General features: G+C 37.8%; 1 non-coding gene across 1 annotated transcript; it reads left to right on the forward strand.

Annotated features, from left to right (window-relative positions):
- The first annotated feature begins 13,078 nt into the window (after positions 1-13,078).
- Positions 13,079-13,150, forward strand: TRNAY-AUA (transfer RNA tyrosine (anticodon AUA)). Its single transcript has one exon. It is a non-coding gene; the product is annotated as a tRNA-Tyr (tRNA).
- The last annotated feature ends 324 nt before the right edge of the window (positions 13,151-13,474 follow it).

Below are 13,474 nucleotides of genomic sequence, written 5' to 3' on the forward strand. Positions count from 1 at the left end.
CTTTTGTGTTCATTTATTTAGAAAAATGTTGGGAAAACATTTCCTGTACTTCCTTTCTCCACTTCACAATATCTTATATTCTCTTGAACCCATTCCAATAAGCTTGAACTCCTACTATTCCATCAAAACCTCACCTGAGGTCATCTATGAACTCCAAGATGCCTAGTCCAATGGTAATTTCTCACTCCTTATCTTTGTGCCTGGAACAACAGCAGCTAACACAACTTGCTCTTATGTGCTGTTTTAAAACTTACAGACTTCCAGGTAAAAAAGGAACAAGTTCTGGAGATTTAATATATAGCATATTGAAGTGATACAGTAATAAAGAATCTGCCTGCCAAGGGATGCGGGTTCAATCCCTGGATCAGAAAGATCTCCTGGAGAAGCAAATGGCAACCCACTCCAGTATTATTGCCTGGAAAATCCCACGGACAGAGAAGCCTGATGGGCTACAGTTCATGTGGTCACAAAGAGTCAGACATGACTAAGCAACTGAACAATAGTGATTATAGTTAATGATACTGTATTGTACACTTGCAAGTTTCTAAAAGAGTAGACCATACACACAAAAAAGGTAACTTTGTGAGGTGATGGACTTGTTAACTCACCTTATTGTGGTAATCATTTTGCAACAAATGTATGCATCAAATCATCACAATATATGCCTTTCACATATACAATGTTATATGTCAATTATATCTCAACAAAGCTGGAGAAAAAAATTTTTTCACTTGTTTCCTGAGAATAATTTAAATCCCCCATCTCAAGGCTTTTGTTTTGTTTTGTTTTATCCCAATGTAAAATCTCTTCAAGAAAAATTCTTTAAGGCTTCCCTGGTGGCTAAGTGATAAAGAATACACCTGCCAATCCAGGACATATGGTAAGACTGTGCACCAAAAACTGTTGAGCCTGTGCTCTAAAGCTGGGGAGACTCAACTACTGAGCCCTCCTGCTGCAATTACTGAAATCCACGTGCCTGTGCTCCACAACAAGAGAAGCCATGGCAATGATAATCCTGTGCACTGCAACGAGAGGAAAGCTTGTGCACCAATGAAGACCCAGCATAGCCAACAATAAATCAAGAAATAAAATTATTAAAAAAAAAAAAAAGAACGAATCTTTAGAAGTCAAATACTCTAGGGAATTATTAAAGAGAGGCCATTTTTTCTAAAATAAAATTTATTTTTATTTTAACAAATGAAGGAGGTGAGTAAGCATTGGTTATTTTTCTCCTTATAAAGTTTGTTTACTCCAATTTGCCTATTTATTTCAGGAAAAAGCCACTTTGTGGTCAGCAAAGTTGGCTGTTGTTTTATCAATGCAATTTCACTCTGATGTTTGTTTAATAAGAATTTAAATCGCACAATAGGATGCAGATGGTGGGTTTTAATTGGATTGTTTAGAAGGAGGTGTCCTTACAGTATGAATAGTTGTATTTGGACAGAGTTCACTCCCTGATGGCAGTCATTTGGCCCTACTATTTATTTGCACACATTACATCAAAGGTTTACGGCACCTTCAGAGAAAACTAAAATTGAAGTAAAAGATAAATGTTAAAAGTGGAAGTGACAAAAAGAAAATAAACCAAGCATGAGAACACAAAGTGGTACCAAGAATGAGGCAAAACTCAATGAATCGGGTTAGCCATAAGCTTTTCAACAGACAAAGAAAAAGTAAACTCTGTTAATTACATAATTCTGTTTTCTGAAAGTAAACACAATTTCCAAAAGATATATGAGTCTTTTATGAGCATCAATGAGGACTTCCTCAGAGGGATAATCACTGCATGATGTACATAAAATTATCCTTGACAGTGTCATTTATATAAGCTCTATTAATATGTTTACAGCTTCTTTCACACTGACACTCAGATGTATATGCTACTGCTCTAAAGTGATCTAGAATAAGCAAGAATTCTTGTGGCATGTGTGACACCGTCCAGATATCGCCCTCCCAGAGTATCTTTGACTTAGAGATGGAGAGCAAATATCTTCAGAGGAAGATGGAAATCCTTCCCCTGAATTGTGGATTGTCTCAACAAAACTTCTGATACATACTGAGTAGTCACGAGCTCAAGGTTGTGTGCCCTTGACATATAGTATGGATAGATCTAATCTATGTTTCCTAGTGAGGACCAATCCTATGACATCACAGATAATGGCTTGTGGGTAGAATTGATATTCTCTTTGAAAGCTTGAGATTTACAAGGCATCTGCCTAAATAGAAATATGCTTTCCTTCATTTCACTGAAACTGTCTCTTACAGGTAAACAAAGTAGTTGGGAAACCAGAATGACACCAAAGAGGTTGGCTATTGAGTAAGAGCAGAAAATTACAGTTGTGTTAGGAAGCAGAACATCAGTCAAGGAATTTAACAACAGCGCGTGTCTGCACACGACAGTAAACCCATATATATGTTAAATATTTGCTAGGAAAGTGCAAGATTTTAGTATTGTTTTGGCTGTTGAAGATGTCGTTGAGGAGTCCTAAATGACTCCAAACTAAAATTGGGTGCCTTTTCTATTCATGAATTTTAAACTGCCACAAAGTTTCCATCACCTCAGATTCCATTTCTGGTTTCAGATACATGTTCAAGAGTTGATGCTGATTCTTATTTGTAATACTGAAATCTTCTAGATCCTGTTCAATTAAACAAATCAGCAGTGCATGACAAACAGCTTCCAATCACATAAAATCACTCCTGCCTTGTTAAAATCTTATTTGTTATAGGAACTCTTAAAAACATAAAGTGCCTCCAAGGAAAAATTATTACTACTCATATTGCAACAGGAAATAATGCTCTGTACAAATCAATACTAGCAGGGATGCTCTCATTAAAAAGGGATCCTCAGGTCAATTGTTAATTTCCAGTTGACAGAATAATTCAGTAGGGCACACTGTGCCCTTATGGTGGCTAGTGATCATTTTCAGAAAGAGTAGGGGTTCAGTCAGGTTCTAATAGAAGCAATTTGCAATAGAAAAAATAAAAAAACAAACAGAATCAAAGTTTGGTATATCATCTTGTTTCAGATATTTTCATTTTAAAAAATAGCTTTGTTAAAGTATAATTGATATGCAGAGAACTTCATATATTTAATGTGTACAATTTGGTGTTTTGACACAGTTAAATACCCATGACACTATTGACTCAGTCAAGATATAGATATATCTAAGGCTTCCCATGTAGATCAGTCAGTAAAGCATCTGCCTACAATGCAGGAGACCTGGGTTCAATTCCTGGGTTGGGAAGTTTCCCTGGAGAAGGAAATGACAACCCACTCCAATATTCTTGCCTAAAGAATCCCATGGACAGAGCTGTAGCCTGATAGGCTACAGATGTGACTTAGTGCTATCTTGTAACCCTTTCCAAAATTTCCTTTTGTCTTTTTGTCTTTTATGTTTTGTTTTGCTGTTTTGTATGTGGGAAGAGCAGCTAACATGAGTTCTAGCCTGTGAACAAATTTTGAAGTAAACACCACTGTGCTGTTCACTACAGTCTCTGCATTGTACAGCAAATCTCTAGAACACACCTTGTGTAATTATACCTTCATACCTTTCCCTACTCCCCAGCCTTCGGCAATCATGGTTGTATTCTCTGCTTCTATGAATTTGACCATTTTAGACTTCTCATATAAGTGAAATCTTAAAATATTTATCATTCTGTGTTTGGCTTATTCCATTTAGCATAATGTCCTTCAGGTTCATCCTTGTTGCAAATGGCAGAACTTTTTTCAATTTTAAGACTGAATAATATTTCACTGCATATGTATTACATGTGTTTATACCATCCATGGGATTTTCCAGGCAAGAGTACTGGAGTGGATTGCCATTGCCTTCTCCAATATGTATGTGTGTTGTGTATGTATGTATCCATTGTATATATGTGTATATATTTATATAATTTTCTTTATCCATTAATTTGTCAGTTGGAGTGCTGAATCATGTGATAGTTTTATTTTTAATTTTTTGAGGAACCTCCATACTGTTTCTCATACTTGCTACACCATTTCACATTACTACCAATGGTAGGCTCCAATTTTTCCACAACTTTGTCAACATATTATTATTATTATTTTGATAAGATCCATCCTAAGAAATGTGAGGTGATATCTTACTGTGGTTTTTATTTGTATTTCCCTGAGGATTAATGACTTTGAGCATCTTTTCATGTACCTATTGACAATTTGTATGTCTTCTTTTGAGAAATTTCTATTCACATTATTTGCCTTTTTAAAATTGGGTTATTTATTTATCATTGAGGAGTTCCACCCATATTTTGGATGTTAACCCCTTGTCAGATATATAGTTTGCGATTATTTTTTCCCCTTTCTACAGCTTACCTTTTCATTCTGTTGATTGTTTCTTTTGCTGTGCAATAGCTATTTAGTTTAATGTCTCACTTGTCTATTTTTGCTTTTGTTGCTTGTCATTTTGGTGTCATATCCAAGAAAGCGTTACCAAGACTAATGTAAAGTAGATTTTCCCCTATGCTTTTCTTTAGGAGGTTTACAGTTTCAGTTCTTATATTTAAGTCTTTAAAAGTCCATTTTAAGTTGGTTTTGTGTGTGGTATAAGATCAGAGTTCAATTTAATTTTTTTTTACATGCAGATATCCAGTTTTCCGACACCAGTTGTTTAAAGGACTATTTTTTCCCCTATTGTGTTTTTTGTATCCTTGTCCAAAATCAGTTGACAGTGTGTGTGGGGGGCTATTTCTGGACTCTCTATTCCATTGGATGACAGAGGATGAGGTGGTTGGATGGCATCACCAACTCGATGGACATGAGTTTGGGTAAGCTCCAGGAGTTGGTGATGACAGAGAAGCCTGGCGTGCTACAGTCCATGGGGTGGCAAAGAGTCGGACACAACTAAGTGACTGAACTGATATGCTTATCTGGCAGATATATTCTTTAGCATTAGAATTGAAATTGAACTATAAAGAATCAGTGACAGGTGATTGTCTTAGCTAGACCAAGGAAATGTTTCACTGAAGGAAGCTGGGGCTCCTGAAGTCACAGGCCTAGAGATGATACCAGGAAATAAGAGATGCATGGGATCGAGGTCTCTGATCCTAGGCATCTTCTTCTGTGCAGAGTGCTGCTGACAGGCAATCAAATCCTCCAAAAATTCTTGCTAAAATTCAGATTCTGATTATGATTGGGGGCAGGATGTGGAGTCTGAGTTTCTAACAAAGTCCTAGATGATGAAGGTGCTGCTGTGTAAGGAACACATTTTGAGTAGCTAGACTTTTCAGTTTCATCTAAATCACTTTCTCCTATGTTCACAAGAGTTATCCTTTTATAAAGAAACACTGTCAGGAAGGCATAGTGCAGCATACCTAATTGTTATTTAATTCCATAAATAAGAATAGCAGCTGGCACTTCTTAACACTTGTTGCTGTTCAGTTGCTAAGTGGTGTCTGACTCTTTGTGACTACATAGATTACAGCACACCAGGCTCCTTGTCCTCCACTAACTCTCGGAATTTGCTGAAGTTCATGTCCATTGATTTGGTGATGCTATCTAACCATCTCACCCTCTGTCACTCTCTTCCCTTTTTGCCCTCAATCTTTCCTAGCATCAAGGTCTTTTCCAATGAGTCAGCTCTTTGCATCAGGTGGCCAAAGTATTGGAGCTTCAGCTTTAGCATCAGTCCTTCCAATGAATATTCAGACTTGACTTCCTTTAGGATTGACTGGTTTGATCTTGTGGTCCAAGGGAACCTCAAGAGTCTTCTCCAGCACTACAATTCAAAAACATCACAAAAGCACTCAGCCTTCTTTATGGTCCAACTCTCACATCCATACATGACTACAGGAAAAACCATAGCTTTGACTATATGGACCTTTGTTGGAAAAGTGATGCTTTTGCTTTTTAATACAATGTCTAGGTTTGTCATAGCTTTTCTTCCAAGAAGCCAGCTGTCTTCTAATTTCGTGGCTGCAGTCACCTTCTGCAATGATGACTTACCACTTACTACATAACAATTGAACTTCATATTTGATTTAATTTTTGCAAAACCATATGAGGTAGGTGCCATTCTTATTCTCACTTTTGGATGAGGAAACTGAGACAGAGGGGTTAAAAAACGTTACCAGACCAAACTGTCAATGGTGGGGATTAAACTGACACCAAAGTGTGGATGCCTGAGCCTAGGCTCATAATATTTGTTCTCTGTTAAACTGCCTAAGCAGACTCTGAAGGGGTGAGTATTAAACTAAGATTAATGTATGATCTTGAATAAATTTTGCATAGTTTACTTCTTTTAGGTTTTCTTGATTCCACTTGCTTGAATGCTATGAATAGTTTTACCTTTATACCCTATGTGGTTTAAAAACATTATTTACCACAATCTTCCTGCTATTTAAAATATATACATACACATTTATTTTAGACCATTAAAATACAACTAAAAATATAAAGAAATCCTAAATAAAAAGAATGGGAGACATGTTCCCTAAGTTGAGTCAACTTGGTGACAGCTCAGCTTTGAGCCAATACACTCCTTTGACATAAATAAAATTCACTTTGATTTGGCTACACAATTAAACAGATGGCATCTTTTATATCATATACATTCATTCTATCACTGACTTCTGTGTAGGTGTATGATAGCATTTTTTTAAAGCAATTTTATGTGTAAATTTTAGAAGTAGCAGTTTCCTTTTTATAATTAAAGTTTACTACTCAACTATACTTCCATAAAAATAAATAAATAGAATAAATAAAAATTATTATATTTCACTCTAATTGGTGAAAAGGTGGCACTAGTAGACTGTGATAAGTTATGCATATATCAATAGAATACCTACTGAAAAAGCTACATGAAAGGATACACTTATTACAGTTGACATAACACACTGTCTGTCTGTCTGTCTAGTCATGTCTAAATCTTTGTGACCCTGTGGACTGTAGCAGGCCTAGGCTCCTCCTTCTCCTAGGCTTCCAAGCAAGAACACTGAAGTGGGTTGCCATTTCCTCCTCCAGGGGATCTTCTCAACCCAGGAAGAACCCACATCTCTTGCATCTTATGCATTGGCAGATGAATTCTCTATCTTTGCTATATATAAAAAAGATAAGTGATAAGGACCTACTGTATAGCACAGGGAACTGTCTATACTCAATACTTTCTAATGGCTTATATGGGAAAAGAATCTTTAAAAAGAGTGGAAATATATATATATATATATAACTGATTCACACTTCTGTACACCAAAAACTAACACAACATTGTAAATCAACTATACTCCAATGAATTTTTTTAAAAAAAGAAGAAAAAACACACTTAATTGAAAGCAATTCAATAGAAAAGGGATAACATTTTTAATACATAGTGCTGCAAAGACAAAAATATAGATCCATGGAACAAAATAGAAAGCCCAGAGATAAATCCACACACCTATGGACACCTTAATTTTGACAAAGGATACAAGAATATACAATGGAGAAAAGACAATCTCTTTAACAAGTGGTGCTGGGAAAACTGGTCAACCACTTGTAAAAGAATGAAACTAGAACACTTTCTAACACCATACACAAAAATAAACTCAAAATGGATTAAAGATCTAAACGTAAGACCAAAAACTATAAAACTCCTAGAGGAAATCATAGGCAAAACACTCTCTGATATAAATCACAGCAAGATCCTCTATGACCCACCTCATAGAGTAATGGAAATAAAAGCAAAAATAAACGAATGGGACCTAATTAAATTTAAAATATTTTGCACAATGGATGAAACTACAAGCAAGGTGAAAAGACAGCCTTCAGAATGGGATAAAATAATAGCAAACGAAGCAACTGACAAAGAATTAATCTCAAAAATATACAAACAGTTCCTGCAGCTCAATTCCAGAAAAATAAACAACCCAATATAAAAAATGGGCCAAAGAACTAAACAGACATTTCTCCAAAGAAGACATACAGATGGCTAACAAAACATGAAAAGATGCTTAATATCACTCATTTTCAGAGAAATGCAAATCAAAACCACAGTGAGACACCATCTCACACCAGTCACAATGGCTGCTATCAAAAAGTCCACAAACAATAAATGCTGGAGAGAGTGTGGAGGAAAGGGAACCCTCTCACACTGTTGGTGGGAATGCAAACCAGTACAGCCACTATGGAGAACAGAGTGGAGATTCCTTAAAAAACTGGAAATACAGAGTGAAGTAAGCCAGAAAGAAAAACACCAATACAGTATACTAACACATATATATGGAATTTAGAAAGATGGTAACAACAACCCTGTGTACGAGACAGCAAAAGAGACACTGATGTATAGAACAGTCTTATGGACTCTGTGGGAGAGAGAGAGGGTGGGAAGATTTGGGAGAATGGCACTGAAACATGTAAAATATCATGTATGAAATGAGTTGCCAGTCCAGGTTCGATGCACAATACTGGATGCTCGGGGCTGGTGCACTGGGACGACCCAGAGGGATGGTATGGGGAAGGAGGAGGGAGGAGGGTTCAGGATGGGGAACACATGTATACCTGTGGCAGATTCATTTTGATATTTGGCAAAACTAATACAATTATGTAAAATTTAAAAATAAAATAAAATTAAAAAACAAACAAACAAACAAACAAAAACTGGAAATAGAACTGCCAAATGACTCAGCAATCCCACTGCTGGGCATACACACTGAGGAAACCAGAATTGAAAGAGACACATGTACCCCAATGTTCATTACAGCACTGTTTACAATAGCCAGGACATGGAGGCAACCTAGATGTCCATTGGCAGATGAATGGATAAGAAAGCCGTGGTACATATACACAACAGAATATTACTCAGCCATTAAAAACAGTGCATTTGAATCAGTTCTAATGAGGTGGATAAAACTGGAGCCTATTAACAGAGTGAAGTAAGCCAGAAAGAAAAACAACAATATAGTATACTAATGCATATATATGGAATATATATAGAAAGATGGTAGCAATGACCCTATATGTGAGACAGCAAAAGAGACACAGATGTAAGGAACAGTCTTTTGGACTCTGTGGGAGAGGGTGAGGGTGGGATGATTTGAGAGAATAACATTGAAACATGTATATTATCATATGTGAAATAGATTGCCAGTCCAGGTTTGATGCATGAGACAGGGTGCTCAGGGTCAGTGCACTGGGATGATCCTGAGGGATTTTTATGGGAAGGGAGGTGGGAGGGGGTTTCAGGATGGGGAGCAGATGTACACCCATGGCTGATTCATGTCAATGTAGGGCAAAACCCACTACAATATTGTAAAGTAATTAACCTCCAATTAAAATAAATAAAATAATTGTAACAATACATAGTGCTGGAGCAACTGGCTATTGTTATTCAGTTGCCCAGTCCTGTCTGACTCTTTGAGACCTCATGACTGCAGCACACCAGGCCTCCCTGTCTGTCACCATCTCCCGAAGTTTGCCCAAGTTCATGTCCATTGCCTCAGTGATGCCATCCAGCCATCTCAACCTCTGATGCCCTCTTTTCCTTCTGCCCTCAATCTTTCCCAGCATCAATGACTTATCCAATGAGTCAGCTGTTAACATCAGATGACCAAAGTACTTTCAGCATCAGTCCTTCCAATGAGTATTCAGGGTTGACTTCCCTTAAGATTGACTGGTTTGATCACCTTGCTCTCCAAGGGATTCAGCAGTTTTTTCCAGCACCACAATTCAAAGGCATCTACTCTTTTGCTCTGCCTTCTTTACAGTGCAGCTCTCACAACTTTATGTGACCACTGGGAAGACCATAGCCTTGACTATATGGACCTTTGTTGGCAATGTCTCTGCTTTTCAACACACTGTCTAGGTTTGTCATAGCTTTTCTGACAAGAAGCAAATGCCTTCTGATTTCATGGCTGCAGTCATTATTTGCAGAGATTTTAGAGCTCAAGAAGAGGAAGTCTGTCACTACTTCTACCTTTTCAACTTCTATTTGACATGAAGTATGGGGCCGGATGCCATGATCTTAGTTTTTTTTTTAATATTTAGTTTTAAACGGGCTCTTTCACTTTCTTCCTTCACCCTCATCAAGGTGCTTTTTAGTTCCTCTTCACTTTCTGTGATTAGAGTGGGATCATTCACATATCTGAGGTTGCTGATGTGTTTCTTCTGTCTATCTTGATTCCAGCTTGTAACTCGTTCATCCTGGTGTTTCTCATGATGTGCTCATTATATAAATAAAACAAAGAGGGTGACAGTAGACATCTCTGTCATACTCCTTTCTCAATCTTGAACCAATCAGTTGTTCCATACAGGGTTCTAACTGTTGCTTCTTGACCCTCATACAGGTTTCTCAGGAGACAGGTAAGATGGTCTGGTATTCCCATCTCTTTAAGAGCTTTCCATAGTTTATTATGATCCACACAGTCAAGGCTTTGGCATAGTCAGTGAAACAGAGATAGATTTTTTTTTGGAAATCCTTAGCTTTCTCTATGGTCCAGTGATTGTTGGCCATTTGATCTCTGATTCCTCTTCCTTTTCTAAATCCAGTTTGGACATCTGGAAGTTCTTGGTTTGCATAATGCTGAAGCCTAGCATGCAAGATTTTAAGCATGACAGTACTAGCATAGGAGATGAGTGAAACTGTCTGATAGTTAGCACATTCTTTAGTACTATGCTTCTTGGGAACTGGGATGAAGATTGACATTTCCAGTCCTGTGGCCACTGCTGGGTCTTCCAGATTTGCTGTTATATTGTATGCAACATCATCCTTTAGGGTTTTGAATAGTTCTGAAATTTGTCAAATCCCCTAGCTTTATTAATAGCAGTGCTTCCTAAGGCCCACTTGACTTCACTGTCCAGAATGTCTGGCTCTGGCTGGCTGACCACAGCATCATAGACATTTGGTTCACCTGGATCTTTTTAATATAATTCTTCCATGTATCCTTTCCATCTCTTCTTGATCTCCTCAGTGTCTGTTAGGTAGGTCTCTACCATTTATGTCCTTTATTATGCCCATCTTTGGAAATGACAACCCACTCCAGTACTCTTGCCTGAAAAATCCCATGGACAGAGAGTCTCATGGGCTATAGTCCATGCAGTTGCAGAGTTGGACTCTATTGAACATAAACACTGGAATAGCACTAGGGAAATAACAATGTAGCAGTTTTACAATTCAGGCCTATAAATGTCAAGTCTTCACCTGAATAAGTGGGATATGTCCCCAAATCCATGCTCGCACCTATTTTAAATTCAAAACTCCCAAGAGAGGTACAGATACACTAAAAATTCCCCCCTTACTTGCAAATGTTCTCTGCTCAGGCTCCAAATTCACAAGTTATGCCCATTATCCTCAAAAGGTAACAACTTTACTCTAGTCTTAATAGATAATGACAGTGTAAGCCCAATATCCAAATAAGACTACTACAAAAGTCAGAGACTGTTACATTACACTCATTTTCTACAGTAAAATTAGCATGTCATGTGAAATTTATTTCCATAGTGCTTCTCAAATCTGTAAACATGTCTCCCTCATCTGAAATCCAAGACCTCTATGTCCTGGATTACTCCAGCAGCCCCCTGACTTGCCTCTCTCCACACTGCAGTCATAGTGTTAGGAATCCGATATCTTCATTCTCTGCTTTTATCTCTACTGGCTCTTCTTTTCAAATAGGAAAGGAGTTCAGGTTCCTTACTGTCACTTTCTTTAGTGAGTGGGCACCTCTCGTTGCTCCAGCTTCTTCCCTTGGAAGACCTTATTTTGACTGTTTCACTATGCACGGGCTTACCAGGTGGCACTAGTGGTAAAGAACCCACCAATGCAGGAGACATAAGAGACGCAGGTTGGATCCCTGGGTTGGGAAGATCTCCTTGAGAAGGGCATGGCAACCCACTCCAGTGTTCTTTCCTGGAGAATGCCCCTGGAGAGAGGAGCTTGGCGGGCTACCATCCATAGGGTCGCAAAGAGTCAGATCAACTGAGCAACTTGGCACTTGTGCAAAATGTTCCCTTGACATCTCCAATTTTCCTGAAGAAATCTCCAGTCTTTCTCTTTCTGTTGTTTTATTCTAGTTTTATACACTGTTCATTGAAGAAGGCCTTTTTGTCTGTCTGTGCTGTTCTTTGGAAATCTGTATTTAGTTGGGTATACTTTTCCCTTTCTCCCTTGTTTTTCACTTCTCTCTTTAGCTATTTGTAAGGCCTCTTCATATACCCACTTTGCCTTCTTGCTTTTCTTTTTCTTTGGGATGGAATGGAGCAACTGGACATATAAGCCGAAAAAGAAAAAAGTTATTAAGTTGAAAAGATGATCTATATTTTGGTTTATATGAGTCCAGTATTAATTATGTGTGTGTATTTGTGTATGTTGTTGCTAATGTAGCATAGTCATTATAAGTAAAGAGCCTGAAACCAAGCACTTTGTTTTAGATCTTGACTATGTGGTGTACTCTCTCTGGGACACTGAGTAATTTGCATGTTACTTAAACTCTTTGATCCTAGGATTCCTTATCCAGAAACTGGGAAAAATTGCCTACTTCATATGTTTATGAGAATGAAGTTAACATATGTAAATATCTTAGAAATGTGCTTGGCACATTGTAAATATTGATGATATTAGTTATCATCATTGCATTTTTCATAAAATTTCATGTCTTGATATTTTTTCAATAATTTTTCCATGATACTACTGCTAAGTCGCTTCAGTCGTGTCCGACTCTGTGTGACCCCATAGACGGCAGCCTACCAGGCTCTCCATCCCTGAGGTTCTCCAGGCAAGAACACTGGAGTGGGTATCCATTTCCTTCTCCACAAACCCTTAAATGTCCTTTTATATATCAAAATACTATTTTGATTATATTTCAGTTCAACTAATATAAAGATTATTTTCCCCATATTTGGGTTCATTTGTTTTAGAGTAGACTGTTAGCAATGGTTACAAACAATCTGAGACTTTATGACATTTATTTTTAAAATATCTGTGACATGTATCTGATTGATTTTTGTGATCAATATGAACTGTCTTTAATAAAGTCCACTGTTTTCAGTTCATTTGTATCTTAATCTTTGTACACACGAGGTTTTCACCTTTTGCAAAATGTGAATGGTGCTCTGTCAAGGTCTAGGATTTGCTCTTGGGTACTGACTTCCCTAGTGGCTCAGATGGTAAAGTGTCTGCCTATAATGTAGGAGACCCAGGTTCGATCCCTGGGTTGGGAAGATCTTCTGGAGAAAGAAATGGCAACCCACTCCAGTACTCTTGCCTGGAAAATCCCACAGACAGGGGGCATGGTAATCTACAGTCCATGGGGCCACAAAGAGTTAGACACTACCCAGCGAATTCACTTTCACTGAGATTTGTCTTAGCCCTTCTGAAATCCACCCTGGTCCTTCCCATCTCAGTTCCTGGACAGGAAATGACTTTGCATTGATGTCCAGGGATTGATCTTGTGTGATTCTGCTGGAATGAAATGGGATCATCTTTCCCTACCACCTGGATTGTTTATTGATACAGAAGAGATGGTGGCAGAGATGAAAACCCAA

Source organism: Bubalus kerabau, chromosome 8, assembly GCF_029407905.1.
Source record: "Bubalus kerabau isolate K-KA32 ecotype Philippines breed swamp buffalo chromosome 8, PCC_UOA_SB_1v2, whole genome shotgun sequence".
Taxonomy (NCBI): Eukaryota; Metazoa; Chordata; class Mammalia; order Artiodactyla; family Bovidae; genus Bubalus; species Bubalus kerabau.